The 22963-nt window shown below is 40.5% G+C and overlaps 1 protein-coding gene and 1 pseudogene across 1 annotated transcript in view; one reads left to right on the plus strand and one right to left on the minus strand.

Moving 5' to 3' along the window:
• The window catches only part of LOC134806983 (LIM zinc-binding domain-containing Nebulette), a 214141-nt gene that overhangs the window by 64029 nt on the left and 127149 nt on the right, over window positions 1-22963 (minus strand). The gene's annotated exons all lie outside the window — the stretch shown is intronic.
• Window positions 4641-7581, plus strand: LOC450339 (eukaryotic translation initiation factor 4B-like; annotated as a pseudogene).

The following is a 22963-nucleotide window of genomic DNA, read 5'->3' on the forward strand; positions in this document are numbered from 1 at the left end:
TCAAAATCTTGATGTAGGAGAGAAGAAGTTCAATTTAGTATTAGTAACGAAAATAATAAATGCTGAGGGAAAGAAGGAATTTATTCCTGAAACTACCAGGGATCATGAGTACTAAAATGAATTAAAACCTGAGGATTGGGGGATTCACATTATATTCAGAGCTAGCAAAATGCAAGAGAATAAGATCTTCCAAAAAAAAAAAAAAAGAAGGCTTAACTATTGAGAGAGAGTGGGATGGCCTCATGAGTTGAGACCATAAGACTCAGAAGAAATAAGTGTAATTATAGAGATGGCAACTCATACTGCCTTATATTGAAAATAAAAATTACAATATCTGTAGGAACCCAATTAATTTCAAACTCAACACATCTAAAAATCCCATCAAACACTGGATTTCTCAACATCATGTCCATGTAGTAATGTCCATCTAATCTAATCTGACAACATTCTGCTCTGAAGTCACAATCTCAACTTCCACTCACCCACCACTCCACCTCTCCAGCAAAAAAGAAAAAGAAAAGAAAACCAGATAAGAAATAAACTGAGGGGCTGGTGGTCCTCACATGATTATAGAAGAGAGAAGTCAAGCATCTACCACGAATCGGTAGCACCATACAATTAATTCTAAAGCCCTTTCCAAACACTGCATTTAAAAGATTGTGAAAGGTCTTCCTAAAAAACTGTCTTGAATAGAAATCTTAAGGAAAACAGAAGATTTCTCCACCAGGCCTAGAGGAAGAATAACACTTTTTTCCTCCTCCATATTGGAGTAAGAATGTAGGAAGAAGACACAGGGCATGAGAAATGGATGTTCAAAGAGAATCAGGAAACAAAAAAAAAGGAGGAATGGATGAATTGACACATTCATAAGTTTCATGGAAAACAAAACATAATTGTGGAAATATGACATGTAACGCATTCAGAGCTGGTTGAGAGATGTGGGGAATATGCTGAAATGTTTAGCATCATAAACAGAAGTCTCTTAGATGAGCTATGCAAGAATTGGCTGAAATCAAGACTGAGCTGACAGTTGCAACAAATCCAGATTTCCATAAAATGCTGTATTAAAAATAAAGACAGAGAGAATCAAGATAATAATAGAAGACTGCATCTGAAATAGTAAAGTTAGGTCACAGTAAGATGACTTCAAATTTTTTTTCTCTGTGAGATTCAGTTGTTAAAAATATAGGAAAAGTTATATGCAAATCACTAGACCTCGTCAGAGCTCGTCAAAATGCAGGAAGCGACATAAGCAAATGGCAACCTCCATGGAGATGGGAATGAGAAAGAACACGACTGGGGAGAGCGAGAACCCAGAAACACTCTCTTTTTATCCAGATTCCAGTGCTTATAGGAGCACAGGAGTCAAAGTGCCTGGGTTTGTACTTGGCTTGTCCACCTTCCATCTGTGTGCCTTTGGGTTAGGTTTCTTAACCTCTCTGGCCTCAACTTTCTCATCTATAAGAAAAACATAAGAGTAGCACAATTCAGGCTTGCTGCAAAATTCACACATGTAAGTCATTTGAAACCATTTGTGGCTCATAGTAGGCACTCAAGAAAATGTCTACCATGAATTATAATATTATTATTACTATTACTATCAATACTATGGCTACTACTACTACTTTCTCTTTGCTCTCCTGCAAAGTAATTTAACCTCTGTGTCTCACAACCTTCATCTATATAGTCGGAATAAAATATTCCTGGTTCTCTCATGAAGTTGCTGCTGGAATCACATGAAAAAGTTTTATAAATGGAAAACTACTGTAAATGAGAAATATTAGTGAACAACTCAGACATATAAAGCTAAGATCTTCATGGATTTATTTTCTGTAAATCCCATGTTTTCATACTGTCCTCAGAGGACATTTGGCAATAGGCAATGTCTGGAGACATTTCTGGTTGTCTCATTTGGGAGTGAGTAGGGAGGGGAAAATACTACTGACATCTCGTGGTCAGGAGGCCAGAAATGAGGCTATCCTACAGTACACTGTACAGCCCCCTCCCTGACAGACTTATCCTGTCCCAAATGTCAACAGTGCTGAGGTTAATAAGTCTTGTTTAATAGATATAAATCTCTAACATTATAGGCAACCACTAATTTTAAGACTTCTAGCTCTAACAAATCTCTAAACTTTGTTTTCATTCCTGTCTCCTGGTGAAATCAAACAGCCACCATGGCCCCTTAATCTTTTGCCATATTCTAAATCAATTATATCCATCTCCATCTTCTCCCTCCTGAGCACTTAAGTCCACCTTCTCTGGCTTTCCGTTTACCTAACCACTGTCACATTTACACTCAAACTAGAGGATCTGAGAGCAGAATTCAGATGTCAAAAGAATTTGTTGCTATATGATGATTGCCTTATGGGCTTTATGTGAAAATGAGTTAACATGGCAGGGCTGCCTGCTAGCATTTGAAAGGCCTGCTTACAAGGATGGCCCTTCTCTGGTGTCTGGGAACTTGAATTTGGGGAGGGTTTTCTACCATCATTAACCACCAAGAGTGGTTCACTGTGCTGAAGCTGTTTGTACAAACAGCTAAACACCTGCTTTCTTTATGGGTGTCTGGAATTTGGCGATAACCCACTCCCCCTCTTGGCCACCCCGGGCACTAAGTCTCTAAGGAGCTTCACTGGTTGGCAGTGTTTGACATAGCTTGTCACAATTCATTGCTGGAGGAGTTAAGCGCATCTTGTGTGGCTCTGCTGCAACAAGCGTCTTGCTTCCTCCTGACCTGTCCCCATGCATTTTACCTTTGCTGATTTTGCTCTGTGTCTTTTCACCATAACAAATCATGGCCACATGAATAAGCAGGACTGTATGCTGATTCTTGTGAAACCTCCCAGAGAATCATCAAACCTGAGGATGTTCTTGGGGACCCCAGCACAGGCCCCTTTGTGCGTAACAGGCTTTCATTCATAAAGGAAGAAGTATACTAAATATTTAACGTATTATCTTTAAAAAAAAAAAAACAACTTTTTTTTGTTTTTTTTTTTAATTTTCAGATAGAGTCTCACTCTGTCACCTAGGCTGAAGTGCAGTGGCAGGATCACACATCACCGCAGCCTCGACCTCCTGGACTCAGGTGATCCTCCCATCTCAGCCTCCTGAGTAGCTGGGACCAGAGGCAACTGCCACCATGTCAGGCTAATTTTTGTATTTTTTTGTTGAGATGGGGTTTCACCATGTTGCCCAGGCTGGATCTCGAACTCCTGGGCTCAAGTGGTCCAATCAATTCAGCCTTCCAAAGTGCTAGGATTACAGGCATAAGCCACCACACCTGGCCATATTTTTAAAGAACATTTAAAAAGCAAAAGTTGTGACTTCACATCATGAAACTGGCTTTTTAGCTCCTCCTCTCTGAGTTAGGAGAGAGACCAATCTCTTTGCTGGGGACCATCTTTCACACTCTGATTTTAACCAAGGAAGTCATTTTACCCAATGACCAAGACCATAACTGTTAGGGATGTAGGAAGATGATAGAAGTTTTAAATGTAATTTTAATTATTCCTCCCAAGTCTGAACCACTCCATTTTGTAGGAAAAATGATTGTTTTATGTCATTCAAAATTATCTTTAAAGAATGAGAAATAGGCCAAGTGCAGTGGCTCACACCTGCACTTTGGGAGGCCAAGGCAGGTGGATCACATCACCTGAGGTCAGGAGTTCAAGAGCAGACTGGCCAGTGTGGTGAAACCCTGTCTCTACTAAAAATACAAAAATTAGCCAGGCATGGTAGCACACGCCTATAATCCTAGCTACTCAGGAGGTTGAGGCAGGAGAATTGCTTGAACCCAGGAGGCAGAGGTAGCAGTAAGCTGAGATTGTGCCACTGCACTCCAGCCTGGCCAACAGAGCGAGACTCCATCTCAAACATCTCAAAAAAAAAAAAAAAAAAAAAAAGAAGAAGAAGAAGAATGAGAAATAAAACATTTAAAAATAAGCAGACTCTGAGAGAGAGTACCACCATCAGGTCTTCTATGAAGCTACTTATTATAAAGAATACACTGTCAGGAAGAAAGAAAATAATTCCAGAAGGAAAAGCTAAAATGCAAAAAAGGAGAGTGGCAAGCAAATAAAATGTAAATGTGCACACACGCATGCACAGGCACACACACAAACACACATTGTGTGGAATAATAACAATGTCTACTATATAGGATTTTTTTAAAAACAAAGCTAAAATACTGGACAATAAGTTGAGAGGGCATATGAGAATTAAAGTATTCTAAGATCTTTCTATCCTTCATGAGAAAGGTTAGATTATTATTGAATTTTAGATTTTGTTTAAGCACACGCAATAACATTTTAAGTATAATCACAAAAAATGGAAATAAGATTAAATTCAAATCCTAAAAAAGGGAAAATATCAAATTTTTTAGAAGAACCAAAAATCTAACTCAATATAATTTAAAAAAAAAAAAAATGAAGACAGAGAGAAAAAGCATAGAATAAACAGGACAAATAGAAATTTAACAGTTGGGAGAAACAATTCAATAATCATAAAAATGTAAATAGGCAATACTTGCCAGCTAAAAGATTGATATTGTCATATTTTTAAATTCCACTAAAAAATAGCTATACTAATATGAGACAAAATGCTTTTTAAAATGAAAGTGTTGCTTTCCCGCTCCCAACATGGCGGCCTCAGCAAAAAAGACGAATAAGAAGAGGAAAACTATCTCCCTAACAGACTTTCTAGCTGAGGACTGGGGGACTGGTGGAGGAAGCACCTATGTTTCCAAACCAGTCAGCTGGGCTGATGCAACAGATGACCTGGAAGGAGATGTTTCAACAATTTGACGCAGTAATGATAACAATGTGTATAGGGCGCCTCCAATTGACCATTCCATCCTTCCCACTGCTCCACCGGCTGCTCGGGAACCCAATATCAACTGGAGCCTTCTTCCCAAATCGCCACCCTACACTTCTTTTCTAGGGAACCTATCCTATGATGTGACAGAAGAGTCAATTAAGGAATTCTTTAGAGGATTAAGTATCAGTGCAGTGCGTTTACCACGTGAACCCAGCAATCCAGAGAGGTTGAGAGGTTTTGGTTATGCTGAATTTGAGGACCTGGATTCCCTGCTCAGTGCCCTGAGTCTCAGTTAAGAGTCTCTAGGTAACAGGAGAATTCGAGTGGACGTTGCTGATCAAGCACAGGATAAAGACAGGGACGATCGTTCTTTTGGCCGTGATAGAAATCGGGATTCTGACAAAACAGATACAGACTGGAGGGCTCGTTCTGCCACAGACAGCTTTGATGACTACCCGCCTAGAAGGGGTGATGATAGGTTTGGAGACAAGTATCGAGATCGTTATGATTCAGACCAGTATGGCCGTGGGTATTGGTATGAGTATCGGGATGGCCCATGCCGGGATATGGATCGATATGGCTGGCGGTAGGGATCGCTATGATGACCGAGGCAGCAGAGACTATGCTAGAGGCTATCATTCCTGGATAGGCAGTGGCAGAAGGGCATTTGGCAGTGGGTACCGCAGGGACAATGACTACAGAGGAGGCAGGGACCGCTATGAAGACCGATACAACAGAAGGGATGATGGGTCGTGCAGCTCCAGAGATGATTTCTCTAGGGATGATTATAGGTATAATGATAGACGTCCCCCTCAAAGACCCAAACTGAATCTAAAGCCTCATAATACTCCTAAGGGAGATGATTCTTCTGCTAGCACCTCGCAGTCCAGTCGAGCTGCTTCTGTCTTTGGAGGGGCAAAGCCCGTTGATAGAGCTGCTAGAGAAACAAAAGTAGAAGAATGGCTACAGAAGGAACAAGATAAGTTGCAGCATCAGCTGGATGAGCCAAAACTAGAATGACGGCCACGTGAGAGACACCCAAGCTGGCGAAGTGAAGAAACCCAGGAACCGGAGAGGCACCCAAGCTGGCGAAGTGAAGAAACTCAGGAACTGGAACGGTGGAGGACAGGAAGTGAGTCATCGCACACTGGGACCTCCGCCACACCCGGCAAAAGTCAATCAGACCAGGATTCAGGAAGGAGAGAGACTGAAAAGTCTCTAGAAAATGAAACACTCAATAAGGAGGAAGACTGTCATTCTCCAACTTCTAAATCTACCAAAACTGATCAGCCCCAAAAGGTAATGCCAGCCCCTCCACTAAAGGAGAATGCTTGGTGAAGTGAGGTTCTAACCCTCCTGCTCCATCTCAGAGCTCAGACACACAGCATGAATACCCTACAAGTGGTGGGGGAAAAGTAACTCCAGCTCAACCGTCTGAGAAAGGACCAGCAAGGAAAGATGAAAATAAAGTAGGTGTGGTGAATGTCCCAAAAGACCACACTGGGAACTCTAGCCATGGTCCAGGAGACAGAGGGAACAAAGACCACTGGAAGGAGTCAGATAGGAAAGATGGCAAAAAGGAGCATGACTCCAGATCTGCACCTGAGCCAATATGTGAAATACGGAATTTGTGACAATGATATTAGTCATGTCTCCATGCAGGGGTGGTATTCAAACCACTTAACACCTGTACATCATGGCACTCACCAATCAAAAATGGCATCTGAAAGATCAGAGCAGGCCTGGCTACAAATTACCATTAGGACACACCGGTGTGCACTGATGACCATCACCCTGCCTCCAACAGCTCCCATGTGGAGGAAAAAGCGTGATTCCCACGTGTGCCATATGGAATGAGAACAGAGTAGTAGAAAGAATGAACAATTCTCTCTGTTTGACAATGGCTGTCTTCATGGATGTCTGTCCCATCTGAGTTAGCTTCATTGAGGATGTCTGCATTTAAGCCCAGAAGTAGTGAGAAAAGGAAACAGCATGTCACTAGGGTGGAGGCAGAGAGATAGGAGGAGAGAGAGAGAAAGAGGATGATGATAAACCCTACGGGGGTCAGCCATCACCTGCTCACCATGAGAAAGCTGCCACCACAACTACCCCAGGAAGAGAAAGCCCAGAGCTGCAGAAGCCCAAGGAATCCCATGCTCAAACAAAGAGGTTTCCCCTAGCAGAGGGAACAACAGGAACAAACACAGCCAGAGGACCGCAGGACAAAAACCAGGCATAGCAATGAAGATTGGATGGACCAAGACCACGCCTATTCCTGCCGCGATGGGAGGCCCAGGGGAGCAGTGAGATGCAGCAACTTCAGGCAGAAACATGAACTGGTGAATTTACATCTATGTGGCGCTGTGTTCTCCCCAAAACAAAAATGTTAACAGATTTGTTTAAGGAAGACCTCCTCCAATGCCTAGAAAATCTGAACTGAAGCCAGCTCCAAGCTGCCACAGCAAGCACAGAACAGAGTCGGCCACTTGCTTTTGCAGATGACTCTGCTGCCTGGGCAGTTTCTCCTTCTACCATTTTCTTTCTTTCCCACCGGGAGCCCAAGTTGTAGAAGACCTGAACCCCCAAAAGTCAAGCCCTGGGCCTCCTTCACTCACTTCTTCCAGGACAGAGTATACACATACTCACTTTACTAGTCTTCATGTTTTATTCCCTATAAGAAAATTTTAAAACTCACATTCATTGCACATAAAAGATTCTGTCTGTTAGTTTCAGAACTGTAAAGCAAAACAGCCTATTATATGAGATAACAAGAAAAACAGAACATTTTTCCCTTGAATAAAAAACTCAAAACTCAAAACTCAAAGACTCAAATGAATAAAATGTTCTAGGAAATGATATAAGAAGCTATTAATAATTTACAAAAATAATCCAAATTGGGTTATAATTTCAGATGTGTAAAATTGTACAAATGAAGAAATTCTCCCATCAAATGTTTTAAGTCTCATGATAACATTAGTGCAACAATTCTACATATTTCCACAGATTTCCCATTTGAGCAGAGCCAGGAGAATCACCATTTAACAGGTAGAGACATTTTAAGATAATACCTTTTTTACATATTGGGGTCAATCTGGGCATTTTCCAGTTAATGGAGCCACTTAAGTAAAAATTTGGTAGTGTACCATTAGCATCATTCAACATCAGCCAAAGGCATAATTATAATGACTACAAGCCTGATATTCTTCTGGGATTTTGGGGTCTAAAATGCTTTTTGAGCCTATCTTCCTGTAGTGTTGATGCGATGTCTATTCATGAATTTCCTTCTACAGCCATCGTCTTGTTCTTAATTCTACCACTAATCTTCTTCCCTGTAGCAGCACCTCTATAAACAACTCACATATAATGCCTCTGGTTGCAAAACATCAATTTTATAATTTTTTTAAAAGACGGTGAATTAGAGCACGTAAATGGGGAATGCCCTTCAGAAAGCAGACTTATGAGAGCTGCTGATAGATAACATAAAAGCGAAAAATGGATTATGATAATGTAGGCCTCTCACACGTGAAATACAAGCCCCAGCTGAAAGGAGTTACAGAATCCAAACCCCTGGCTCTCTAAAGGGCAGTCAATAACCTGTCTAACAATTTACCAAATTCTCTTTCTGGCTCGAAGGGTCAAACAGCTTGCCACCTATTGATCTACTTCCTCAGCAGGACTCAATTGTAACTTCTCTCATGTATTTATAAAAGAAGGCATTATCAAAGGGATTATACGGTAAACCTGACCTACCCTACTATGAAATGCTTATCGGCTATCGGAACATGTCACCTAGATTTTGAATTATGGTGTAAAAGGCGAGAAATTAATACACACACACACACACCCCTAAATATTGTTTAAGAAAAATATGAGCTAGTGGAAGAGAGTCTATTCCCTGTGCTGTTGCTGATATTGATCACAGGAATACACAAACAAGGAAATGTGTGACATCGAGCAGCCCTGTGATTTCTGCCCAGGAACACCAACCAGCACTGTTGATTACAGCCAGGAGAAACACATGCAGATTTGGGACTTGAGTATCTAAGATATGAGTATAGTCTGAAAAATATCAAAACAAAGTTTATAAGAAAACAGAACATTAGAAGCACAAGAAGGATCACATTCGATTCCTTTGATAAAGACAATAAATAAGTATCATACCTATAGCAAATGTGCAATATGAACAAAAATAATTATTTAAAGCCTAAACATGGGGGAAAACCATAAAATAATTCTATTTTTAAGAAAAGACCATGTGTAGATGGACATAAATGTGTAAATGTTTAGTTCCCACTTATAAGAATATATCACAAATATTAAAACTTAAATCTCTATCACTCTCAAAATTCATCCATGTAGAACAGAAATCTCTTATTGAAAATTGTCCCATCTCTACTAAACATACAAAAATTAGCCAGGCATGGCGGTGTGCACCTGTAGTCCCAGCTACTCGGGAGGCTGAGGCAGGAGAATCACTTGAACCCAGGAGGCAGAGGTTGCAGTGAGTCAAGATTGCACCGCTGCACTCCAGCCTGGCAACAAGAGTGAGACTTCGTCTCAGAAAAAAAAAAAAGAAAGAAAGAAAGAAAAGAAAAGAAAATTGTATGATAAAATATCAATATCTCGCTTGGCTCTTATGATATGGCTCTCGCTTGGCTCTCAATATGAAACTACATCTTCAAATAAATTATTTCTTTAAAAAACACCAGTCTGGGCACAGTGGCTCACGCTGGTACTCCCAGCATTTTGGGAGGCCGAGGCGGGTGGATTGCTTAAGTCAGAGACTTTGAGACTAACCTGGGCAAAATGGCGAAAACTCATCTCTAAAAAAAAATACAAAAATTAGCTGAGAGTGATGGCACACACCTGTAGTCTCAGCTACTAGGGGGGCTGAGGTGGAAGGATTGCTTGAGCCTGGGAGGTTGAGGCTGCAGTAAGCTGTGATTGTACCACTGCACTCCAACCTAGGCAACAGAGCAAGACCCTATCTCGAAAAAAAAAAGACCCAAACAAAACTAGAAATACCATATTACATTCAGGTATATATTTTCCATTAAAATACTATGGTCTATAAATGTATGGCCCAAAATAATAAATAAGCTAAATAAATTGTGGAAAACTAATAATTAACAATAAAAATAACAAGAACAACCACTACCACCGGCATACTGATCTATGCCTAGCTTATGGGCTACCTCCTGTGCTCAGAGCAGACATTACTAATCACACCACTCTCAGCAGAGTCCAGAAAAGATCCAACATTCTTCTCAGCACAGTAATGCAGGCACCTGTTGCCAGGCATCCTGGAGCACAGGATAAGTCTCCTTGCAATCCATAGACTCTACTTATTTGACAATTTGCAGATCAGTTATTTCCTAACTTGTATGACTACAAAAGCAATTTCAACAGACTAATATCTATGTAATCATTGGCCTCCACTATGGAGTTAAAGAACTGTCCTTGGGGAGAGGAGGAAACTGTCTAACGGAGGAAACTGTCTAACACACTTCAATTTATTAAGTTCCAAATTTTATACATTATATTCATTTAAATATGGTTTTTCAGGATAGATACACTGAGGGAGGGAAAAATTATACCAAAATTAGCATCTTTTTTTAATTTTTATTTTAAGTTCCAGGGCACATGTGCAGGATGTGGAGGTTTGTTACACAGGTAAACATCTGCCATGGTGATTTGCTGCACCTGTCAACCCATCACCTAGGTGTTAAGCCCAGCATGCATTAGCTATTTTTATTTATTTATTTATTTATTTATTTTTGAGACAGAGTCTCACTCCGTTGCCCAGGCTGGAGTCTAGCTCTGTTGCCCAGGCTGGAGTGCAGTGGTGCAATCTCAACTCGCTGTAACCTCCACCTGCCAGGCCCAAGTGATTATCATGTCTCAGTCTCCTGAGTAGCTGGATTGCAGGCGCCTGCCACCACACCTGGCTAATTTTTGTATTTTTAGCTGAGACAGAGTTTCACCATGTTGGCGAGGCTGTTTTCGAACTCCTGGCCTCAAGTGACCTGCCCGCTTCGGCCTCCCAAAGTGCTGGGATTACAGGCATAAGCCACCATGCCCAGCCCCCAAGCTATTTATTCTGATGCTCTCCTTCCCCCCACCCCCCAAAATTAGTATATTTTACAACAGTATGTGTTAAAGAAAATGAACTAAGCATTGTGTACAACGTTGTCAACTACTGTGACCCCGACTATTCTCCTCACCTCTTCCGAGCAACTCAGTAAGCAAATCACACTCTCTTCCTAGGTACTTCAAGGCAGAATCTAACCACAAAATATATCAGCTCTTCTTTAAATATACTTATTCCTGGCCATCGATTATATAATTAAACTAAAACTCAATAGGTCATTATACTTCTGCTGTGTTCAGTGCCTTGAATCAGGAGAAAGATGTCCAGCTTTAAGCCTTTTCCATCACAGGTTAATGGCATAGGAAGAAAAGAAGAACTTTGTGGAAGGTCTGAACTAGACACCATATTTTAAAATAAATATCCTTATTACCTTCAAAATCATACACATTTTCTTCTCAAATGGCAAACCTCCCACCCAAAGCCCAGCTGAAATATTTTTAAATGTACATATATACATATATAACATGTACATACATACAGAGACAAGAAGAAAGAGAGTTATTTAAAAGAATAAAAGGGCTGGGCACAGTAGCTCAGGCCTGTAATCCCAGCACTTTGGGAGGCTGAGGTGAGCGGATCACTTGAGGTCAAAAGCTCGAGACAAGCCTGGCCACCATGGTGAAATCCCATTTCCACCAAAAATACAAAAATCAGCTGGGCATGGTGGCGCGCACCTGTAATCCCAGCTACTCAGGGGGCCGAGGCAGGAGAATCACTTGAACCCAGGGGGCAGAAGGTGCAGTGAGCCAAGATCACATCACTGCACTCCAGCCTGGGGGACACAGCTGGAGTCTCAAAAGAAAAAAGAAAGAAAAGGACAGGCACAGTGGCTCATGCCTAAAATCACAGCATTTTGGGAGGCCGAGGCAGGAGGATTGCTTGAGCCCAGAGACCAACGTGGGCAACATAGCAAGACCTCCTTTCTACAAAAAATTCTCAAATTAGCCAGGCGTGGTGGTGTACACCTCTGGTCCCAGCTACTCGGGAGGCTTAGGTGGGAGGGTCATTTGATCCTGGGAGGTCGAGCCTGCAGTGAGCCATAATTGCACCTCTGCACTCCAGTCTGGGCAACACGGCAAGGATCTGTCTCAAATTTAAAACTTTAAAAAATAAAGAATAAAAGCGTTGACAGTAGAAAGGAAAGAAGGAAGACCCCTTAGTTGATAGTCAATGAATAGGAGCAGATTGATAGAAAAACAAAACAGCCAATGATATCAGACAGATAAGGGCTCTGGAAATGTCACCAGGCCCACAATGGCCAGGCTATTCAAAAAGTGCATTCAGATCAGCTGGCTACTCAGGTCCTTTGCACCCTCCTTTTACTCCATATAAGCAAAGCACGTTCCTCCAGCAGAAGAGGCATCTACCCCAGGTACAGATTTAAGCTTGTCTCTACAGAAAGTGAGCCATCCGCCTGAGCATGGACATACCCTGTCTTGAGGCCAGAGATGAGGAATATAGGCCTGGAGGTGACTTGTGTATCTCCACATCAGACACCAGGTAGGGGAAGCAACACTACTCAAGCGTAGAATATTCTAAAGCTCTTGACCCCTGGAATACAGCCCTCCTTGCTTTTGTTTGTTTCGTTTTGTTTATTCCAGAAACTCCAGAGGTTCTCCACCCTAGCTGTTCCCACCTGTGCACTTTACAGAAGCTGGTCTGTTGACACCCCTGGCCAGGCACAACACTTGTAGAAGCCCACAGTCAGCATTCCCAGTCAAGTCTAAAACCTACTCAGGAATCAGGACTTCCCCATTGCAACTGAAACCCATTCTGGCCACCTGTGCTATTCAGCCTCCTCTTTGCTCCTAAAAATGAACAAGCAGCCAGCGACCATCCAGTCATTTAAGAAAACCCAACCAGCAAGAAAGAAAAGAACGAAGATGAAAATGAGGGTGGGGGTGGAGGGGGTGGGGAGAGGGAGAGAGCGAGCACAAGAGAACAAGGCTAGCCCTGGAAGGAGCAGATAATTCATGCATGAGAACCCTGAAAACCATTCAAGAGGATATGACATCACATGATTTTGAATATCACAACAAAATCAAGTTAGATCAATAAAGTAAGAACAAATTGCAAAGAAAAAAATGGGAATCAGAAATACCAAGGAGCCATTAAAAAATTTAAAAATAAAAATATATGTGTTGAAATTAGTGGTTCATGTGGGCCGGGTGACAGTCAGGGCAGGTTCACCACAAAGGGGCCACAAGAGAGAATTTTAGGGAGTGAGGAAATGTTCCATACCTTGATTGTGGCACTGGTTACTCAACTATATGGGTTTGTCAAAACTCATAGAATCATATTCCAAAAATAAATTTTACTCTACATAAAATTTAAAAAGTGATTTTTTAAAAATGTGTGATTGTTGAAATAAAATAGTCAACAGAGAGATAGAATAATGGAATGAACATTCAAGATAAATTGGAGATCAAAAAACACTCCCCTAATGAAGAGTAGAAAGATAAATAGACAAAATGAGAGAAAAGTTAAGGAAACTGTAGACAAATTCATTTAATACGAGGTTCAGAAACAAGAAAGGGAGTAAGAACCACTTGCATCTTCACCTCTGAAGAACAAACTAAATGCCCAGCAGAACGAGCAAAAATATCTTCATAAGACATACCCTAGGGAGATTTCAGAATCAAAAGTAGATTCTTCAGAAACCTTCTAGAGAGAGAGAGAGAAAAGTTTGCCTCTAAAGTTATGATATCACATCTTCTTATCAGCAAAACTATGCCTTTAAGGTTTTGAGGGCAAAATTACTACCTAACTATGAGGGGAAAAGCATGACATTTTCAATCAAGTAGCAACTCAAGGTTATAACCCATGCACTCCCTCTATATATATATATTTTTTAAGTTCTGGGATAGATGTGCAGAACATGCAGGTTTGTTACATAGGTATATATGTGCCATGGTTGTTTGCTGCACCTATCAACCCATTATCTAGGTTTTAAGCCCTGCATGCATTAGGTATTTGTCCTAATGCTGTCTCTCCCCTTTACCGCCAGCCCCTGGCAGGCCCCGGTGTGTGATATTCTCCTCCCTGTGTCCATGTGTTCTCATTGTTCAACTCCCACTTATGAGTGAGAACATGCAGTGTTTGGTTTTCTTGTCCTGTGTTAGTTTGCTAAGACTGATGGCTTACAGCTTCATCCATGTCCCTGCAAAAGACATGAACTCATTCTTTTTTATGGCTGCATAATATTCCATGGTGCATATGTGCCACATTTTCTTTATCCAGTCTATCATTGATGGGCATTTGGGTTGGTTCCAAGTCTTTGCTATTGTAAATAGTGCTGCAATAAACATATGTGTGCATGAGTCTTTATAGTAGAATGATTTATAATCCTTTGAGTATATACGCACTAATGGGATTGCTGGGTCAAATGAGATTTCTGGCTCTGGATCCTTGAGAAATCACCACACTGCCTTCTACAATGGTTGAACTAATTTACACTCCCACCAACAGTGTAACAGCATTCCTATTTCTCCGCATCCTCACCAGCATCTGTTGTTTCCAGACTTTTTAATGATCAACATTCTAACTGGCGTGAGATGGTATCTCATTGTGGTTTTGATTTGCATTTCTCTAATGACCAGCGAAGATGAGCTTTCCTTCATATGTTTGTTGGCTGCACAAATGTCTTCTTTTAAGAAGCGTTCTGTTCATAGCCTTTGTCCACTTTTTGATGGGGCTGTTTTTTTTTTTTTTTTTTGTAAATTTGTTTAAGTCCCTTGTAGATTCTGGATATTAGACCTTTGTCCAATGGGTTACTTGCGTAAATTTTCTCCCATTCTGTAGGTTGCCTGTTCACTCTGATGATAGTTTCTTTTGCTGAGCAGAAGCTCTTCAGTTTGATTAGATCTCATTTGTCAATTTTGGCTTTTGTTGCCATTGCTTTTGGTGTTTTAGTCATGAAGCCTTTGCCTATGCCTATGTCCTGAATGGTATTGCCTAGGTTTTCTTCTGGGGTTTTTATGGTTTTGGGTTTTACATTTAAGTCTTTAATCCATCTTGAGTTAATATTTGTATAAGGTGTAAGGGACGGGTCCAGTTTCTGTTTCTGCATATGGCTAGCCAGTTTTCCCAGCACCATTTATTAAATAAGGAATCCTTTCCCCTTTGTTTTTGTCAGGTTTGTCGAAGATCAGATGGTTATAGCTGTAAAAATTGATATAGGACATTTTCTATGACGACAAGAAGATTCAAGAGAGAACTAAATTATGTAAAAGATTCAGTAACCACTGAACATAACTTAAAATGGTGTTTTTAAAACTTTGATTGGAGCCCACAGTAAGAGATGCACCTCACCTCACAGCTCAGTACATGCCCAGATGCATATAAAATGCAAGCTTCGGAATAATACCTAGACTAATTTTGTGTGATGCCCTTTAACTTTTTCTATTTTATTCTAATATATTCCTTTTTTCTTAATGTTTGTCTTGACCCATCAAATCAATGCCCTGACCCAGTAAATGGAGCCAATCCATAGTTTGAAAAATACAGACCTCGCAGAAGCAAGCAGGGAAACAATTAACCATAAAGAATGGGAGGATGCAGTAGACCGTGGCATGTGGGATGATCCTTTTGACTGGCAGAGGTTTAATAGCACAGGATTACGCAGCCAGAGAATATTTTTGAAATACCAACTGTTAGTCTGTTTGTATTGATATAAGAATACCTGAGCCTGGGTAATCTCTAAAGAAAGAGGGTTTAACTGGGCGCGGTGGCCCACACCTGCAATCCCAGCACTTTGGGAGGCTGAGGCAGGTGGATCACGAGGTCAGGAGATTGAGACCATCCTGGCCAACATGATGAAACCCCGTCTCTACTAAAAATACAAAAATTAGCTGGGTGTGGTGGCGGGTGCCTGTAATCCCAGCTACTTGGGAGGCTGAGGCAGGAGAATCGCTTGAACCCAGGAGGTGGATGTTGCTCCAGCCTGGTGACAGTAAGACTCCATTCAAAAAAAAAGAAAGAAAGAGGGTTTATTTGGCTGACAGTTCTGCAAACTGCATAGGGTGCATGGCACCAGCATCTGTTTCTGGTGAGGCCTCAGTAAGCTTCCAGTCATGGCAGAAGGTGAAGGGGGAGCAGGTGTGTCACCTGGTGAGTGAAGGAGCAATAGAGGAGAGAAGGAGATGCCAGACTCCTTTAAACAGCCAGCTCTCATGTGAACTAAGAGAGTGAGAACTCACTCATTACCATGGGGAGGACACAAAGCCATTCATGAGAGATTGGCCCCCATGACCCAAACACCTCCCACTAGACCCCACTACCAACCTTAGGAATCACATTTCTTTTTTTTTTTTTTTTCTTTATGGTTTGGATTTTTGTCCCCACCCAAATCTCATGTCAAATTGTAATCCCCAATGTTGGAGGAGAGGCCTCGTTAGAGCTGATTGGATCATGGGGGGATTTCTCCCTTGCTTTTCTTGTGAGAGTGAATGAGTTCTCATGAGATCTGGTTGTTTAAAAGTGTGTAGCACCTTCCCCTTAGCCCTCTTCCTCTTCCTCCAGCTAGGTAACATGTCCCTGCCTCCTCTTCACTTTCCACCTAAGTTTCCTGAAGCCTCCCCAGCCATGCTTCCCGTACAGCATGTGGAACCAAGAGCCAAATTAAGCCCCTTTTCTTTATTAATTACCCAGTCTCAGGTAGTTCCTTATAGAAATGTAATGAACTAACACACTTTCCAACTTTTATTTTAGGTTCAAGGGCTCCATGCGCAGATTTGTTACATGGGTAGACTGCATGTCGTGTGGGTTTGGTGTACAGATAATTTTGTTACCCAGGTAATCAGCATAATACCTGACAGTTTTTCAGTCCTCACTCTCCTCCCACGCTCCACCCTCAAGTAGGCCCTGATGTCTATTGTTCCCTTCCTTGTGTCCATGTGTATTCAATGTTTAGCTCCCACTTACAAAGGAGAACATGAGGTATTTGGTTTTCTGTTCCAGCTTCATTCTAGAGCTACAGATGTCCCATCAAAAGCTTGCAAAGCCACTGCAGCTTCAATACTGCCACAGCACTGTCAAGATGGAGCAAAGACAACACCATCATCACCACTAACAACCAAGGGAAGATGCAGACAACGTGGAAAAAAGCCAAGAAGAAAAAGGAGAGTTTTGACCTGAGAGAGAAATTGCTTTTACTAAAAACAAGCAATAACAGAAAGAAGGTTATACTAACCTTCAGCCCATTCTTAAATGCATTTGGGATTTAAAATCACTAGAAGGATTGTTAGATATACAGCCATATGGCATTCCCTCTACTCTTTTTTTCATTATTATTGAAAGCAAGTTTATTAAGAAAATAAAAATAAAAAAAAAAGCTACTCCATAGGCAGAGCAGCGGCGTGGGCTGCTCGACTGCGTATACTTATAGTTATTTCTTGATTATATGCTAAACAAAAGGTGGAGTATTTATGAGTTTTCCAGGGAAGGGGTGGGCAATTTCCAGAACTGAGGGTTCCTCCCCACTTTAGACCATATATAGTAACTTCCCGACGTTGCCATACATTTGTAAACTGTCATGGTGCTGGTGGGAGTGTCTTTTAGCATTCTAATGCATTATAATTGGCATACAATGAGCAGCGAGGATGACCAGAGGTCACTTTGATCGCCATCTTGGTTTTGGTGGGTTTTGTCCGGCTTCTTTACCACGTCCTGTTTTATCAGCAGGGTCTTTGTGACTGTATCTTGTGCCGACCTCCTATCTCATACTGTGACTAAGAATGCCCAAATTCCAAAGCTCTAATGCTAAAAATTACTTACATTTACTGAGCACTTAGTACGGTGCTAGGTACTCCTCCAAGGACTCTGTATTTAACGTCTCATTTAATCCTCCCAACAACCTTATGAGGTACATACTCTCATTTTCCTCACTTTGGGACTGAGGAACGTATGTCTTGGAGAGTACACAGCTAGTGAGTGTTGGATCCAAAAATCTAACACAGGCTTGTCTACCTGCAGTGGGCTAGAGTTGGCTCACACTGGCTCATGGGAGCTGACTGTGCACTTTTTGAGAATTTTATGAGTAAGTTGCTAAATACAGCCATTATTAAAAATTAAATTGTATCAACTTACAGTTAAATCAATGGTAATATAAGCAAAGGTAATAAATGTTCAAATCTCTTCACTTCCTAATTATGTTACTACGTGGTATTATGGTCTCTGCTCTTAGTGACATCTCTTGTATCTGTAAGGGAAAATGCCATCAGGATGTGCCTTTGCACCGTTCTTTCCAACTTCAGATCATGTAATGCCAGCTTGATGGCTTGAAATTTACCATGGTGGGAGTATTTTTCACCACAGAAAATCGCAAACACTGCAAATCAGGCCTTTTTGTTCTCCGAGAGAGCTGGTTTTTAACCATTGACCAGCAAACCTCTGGATTCTTCCTGCAGACCACAAGCTCTTAATGCAACAATTTTCTCTTTCACATGATAAGAAGTACACATTCATTTTGATTAACAAAAACAAATGGCTTTCACAGAGAGCCTTTGCTTTCACTTGAAGAATTAAACCACATGAAAAGTAAAAGTAGCTAACTCCATTGAACCATTTAATTAAGTCCTCTGAGGAAGACTTTTCTTTTCTTCTTCAAAAATAACATTGCCCAAGAAAGCAAGGAGAGAAGGTGGAAAAGTCTGCTGTGTATGCAAACAAGAAAGACAATGCTTCCACCAATATCTCCCTGTAACCTACTTATACAGCTCTTCTAAAGACTTAAATCTGACAGAAGTAGGCCTTTTTCCCTCATATAGCACATTTTGTATCTTAAAAAGGGTCTCAGATGATATCCCAGCAACAGCCTTTCCTCATTACACACTATCTCATAGTACAATGCTTCACATCCAACAGATGGTGGAGCCATTTTTGATACTTTTCTTTTTTTCAATAAAATGGAGCAACACCAACCAGTTGTCATCCTACAAAAAGACAGCCGTCAACATTGACGAATTTAGAAGCAGCCCTGTCAGAATTTTGAAAGCCTGCAATCTTACAAAAATCCAAGATCTTCGAGTGTGCTTTCTATGCACAATAAACAGGATAATTAGCTCTTTTCCTTGAATGCTAAACTTTCTCATTTAAAAGGGACAACTTTAAGATATCATTCTTCAAATTTTAATTTTCTCTTTAACTAAATAGCATGCATGTGACTCAATTTTGTGCATACAGACACACATACATGATTAAAGGAATTCTCTTTTTAACTTATTTATAAACTAGATTTCCTTTGTACTCAAAAAGAACTGCAGATGGGAATATTTTAATATCATCACCTTTCCTAGTGAGAGAGTTGCACACGTTGTAACTGTCACTCCCCAGCAACAGATCTGCCATGCCAAACAATTGAGGTCTCTCAAATATTCATTCTTTCAACAAATAATTAGGATGTATCAAATAATAATCATGTTATATTTATTCAACATAGATGCATCAGACTATGTAACCATATGTAAGTTTATGTATTTGTTTTTATTATCTATCATAAAATTTTAAAAGTTGCCAATTCAGGGTGAGAGGAGAGAATTATAAAATGAGTGGAGAGATCATAGTCTACAACTCTAAATAGATCCACAGTGTGCATATGGCCACCTGAAGCTCCTTTCTACAGATTCGTCTAAAAACAGGGTAGGATATTTCTTCTACAGAAAGCTGATGTTGGATATTATTTCAGAGGAACATTCCCTAAACAATGCTCCAGGGAACACAGATTCCACAGAATGTTAAAAAGCCACCATAGGCAGGGCACGATAGCTCACGCCTGTAATCCCAACAATTTTGGAGGCCAAGGCGGGTGGATCACCTGAGGTCAGGAGTTCGAGACCAGCCTGGCCAACATGGTGAAACCCCATCTCTACTGAAAATACAAAAATCAGCTGGGCGTGGTGGTGGGCGCCTGTAATCCCAGCAACTCAGGAGGCTGAGGCAGGAGAATCGCTTGAACCCGGGAGGCGGAGGTTGAAGTGAGCTGAGATGGTGCCACCACACTTCAGCCTGGGTGACGGGGTGACAGAGTAAGAATCAAAAAAAAAAAAAAAAAAAAAAAAAAAAAAGCTCCTAACTGCAGGATTTCTCAGATTTGGCCCTCTTTTTCCAGGAACATCTTACACAACTGGTATACTTCAGAACATATCCTGAGAAATGCTGATTCATGCAGTGCTGTAGCCAAGTATTTAAATAGGAAAGGGGTGCTTAAAAGAAGAGAAAATAAATTCACATGACTGTTCACAGATTCTTCCCACCACACTGAGATTTCCAAACAAATCCATTTGCTTTTTCTGTTTCTTAAATGTGTTCTTCTTCCTTGCTAAATGGTCAACATCTATGTACCCTTTACCACCCTGCTCAAATGCCCCTGCTCCGTAAGCTCTTCTCCATAATACTGCATGATCCCCCAGCCACAGATTCATATCAGCACTTCTGCAACTCACTCAGGATAATCCATCATGACATTTGTGCGCATGCCCATTGTCCCTAATTGCTGGTATGTTTGTCTAGGGGAGGAGAACTGACAAAAATACTTAATGAATAAATGAATTACTAAAAGACTGATTAACTGAAAGGATGATACAACAAACAGCTCACTGGAAACTAGTGACAATAAAAAAAGTATAATTGGCTTGAAATACAGGCATTCTCAGAAGAACGTTAATTATAGACTATTTTGCTAAAATGAAAATTCAGCCTTTTTTTCTTGAAATACATCCACATTCTCATGGGCCTCCACAAATTGTTAAAATTAAAACTGTATCTTTAAAATTGCTGTATGACTTTGACTCTGTGCCTCTGCTTAAAGTGAGTAACCTTTTTTATGGTTTCTGAATTGTAGGAAATACTAAAGCAAATTAATAGAATCAAAAGAAAATGTACACTCAGAGATGAAATCTGACCATTCAAGTATTGAACAAACCATAATTCATTGGAAAATTTAATTTACACATTTAAAGAAATATATTCCTTTTCTTTTAGGTGTCACAATCTCAATCTCGCGATACTAACTGCTAAAAACCAAAAGCATATGCATAAATGTCATTGACTCCAGTGCTCAAAAACTCATAATACACCAAAAACCACTGTGAATGTTCAATTGCTTAAATAATCAATCTACTCTGGTCAAGAAATAAAGGGAGAAAGAAGCTGAATAGTAAGAAAACAAATAACCTGATTAAAAAGTGGGCAAAGGACCTGAATAGACATTTCTGGAAAGAAGACATACAAATGGCCAACAGGTGTGTGAAAAATGCTCAACATCACCAATCATCAGGGAAATTCAAATTAAAACCACAATGGAAAATCGCCTCACACTTGTTAGGATGGTTGTTATCAAAAACACAACACATGTTGGCAAAGATGTGGAGAAAAGGAAACCCTTGTACACTGTTGATGAAAATGTAAATTAGTATAGCCATTATGGAAAACAGCATGGAGATTTCCTCAAAAAATTTAAAATAGAATTACTATGTAATCCAGCAATCCCACTACTGGGTATACAGTATATCCAAAGGAACTGAAAACAGTATGTCAAAAAGATACCTGCAATCACATGTTTATCACAGCACTATTCACAATAGATAAGACACGGAATGAATCTAAGTGCCCGTCGGCAGATGAATGGATAAAAAAATGTGGTACACACACACACACACACACACACGTGTGTGCACTGGAATACTACTTAGCCTTTAAAAAGAAGAAAATCCCGTCATTTGTGACAACATGGATAAAACCTGGAGGGCATTAAGTGAAATAAGCCAGGCACAGAAAGATAAATACCACATGATCTCACTCATCCATGAAATCTAAAAAAGTGGAACTCATAGAAACAAAGCAGAAAATGGTGATTACCAGAGGCTGGGAGATGAGAGGAATATGGAGATGTTGGTTGAAGGGTACAAAACTTCAGTTAGGATTAGTCAGTTCTGGAGACATACTGTACATCATGATGACTACAGTTAATAACAATGTATTTTATACGTGAAAATTGCTAGGAAAATAGATTTTGTAGTGTTATACGAGGTAATACATATGTTAAATAGCTTGATTTAGCCATTACATAATGTACACATGTATCAAAACATCATGCTAGACACCATAAACATACATAATTTTGCTTCTCTATTCTAAAAAATAATTAAGAAATAAAGGCAGATATATGACTTTTCATTTGTTTTCTGCTTTAAAAAATCTGGATTCTTTAGCGGCAGGTTATAAACCTAACCTCAATATTTTTGCTTTTGTTTTGTTTTTGAGACGGAGTGTCGCTCTGTCGCCCAGGCTGGAGTGCAGTGGTGTGATCTCGGCTCACTGCAAGCTCCGCCTACCGGGTTCATGCCATTCTCCTGCCTCAGCCTCCCAAGTAGCTGGGACTACAGGCGCCTGCCACCACGCCCGGCTAATTTTTTTTATATTGTTAGTAGAGATGGGGTTTCACCGTGTTAGCCAGGATCATCTGGATCTCCTGACCTGGTGATCCGCCTGCCTCCGCCTCCCAGAGTGCTGGGATTACAGGCATGAGCCACCGCGCCCGGCCCCTAACCTCAATATTTTTATCATTTGTTACTTTGTTTTAATAACTAATGGGGAAGACATCCATTTTGGATGGGGAAAAAAACAAGTATATATATGATTTAAGACCATGGTCTCTTATAGTGTTATATTTTCAAGGAAGTATGGTTTACAGAATAAAATGTGATGAATGTGACTGCCATGCAGACTTTCCAGATGTACTGAAAGTCAATCACTGACTTCCTGATAATGAAAAAGCCACACATTTAAACTATGGGGGAAAAGCAGATCATCTATTTAGTCACTTTTACTCAGTCAGCTTGTTGATTTACTCAAGAACAAAAATACAAGATCAACCCAAGTAACAGACACTGATTATGGTCATGAATAAAGTGATGATTGAGACATTCCTTTGTCAAAATGTCTGCCAATACTTGAACAAGTCACATCCTTCCTGGGAGCTCTGTGCCCTAGGAAAGT

Source organism: Pan troglodytes, chromosome 8, assembly GCF_028858775.2.
Source record: "Pan troglodytes isolate AG18354 chromosome 8, NHGRI_mPanTro3-v2.0_pri, whole genome shotgun sequence".
In the NCBI taxonomy this organism is placed as follows: domain Eukaryota; kingdom Metazoa; phylum Chordata; class Mammalia; order Primates; family Hominidae; genus Pan; species Pan troglodytes.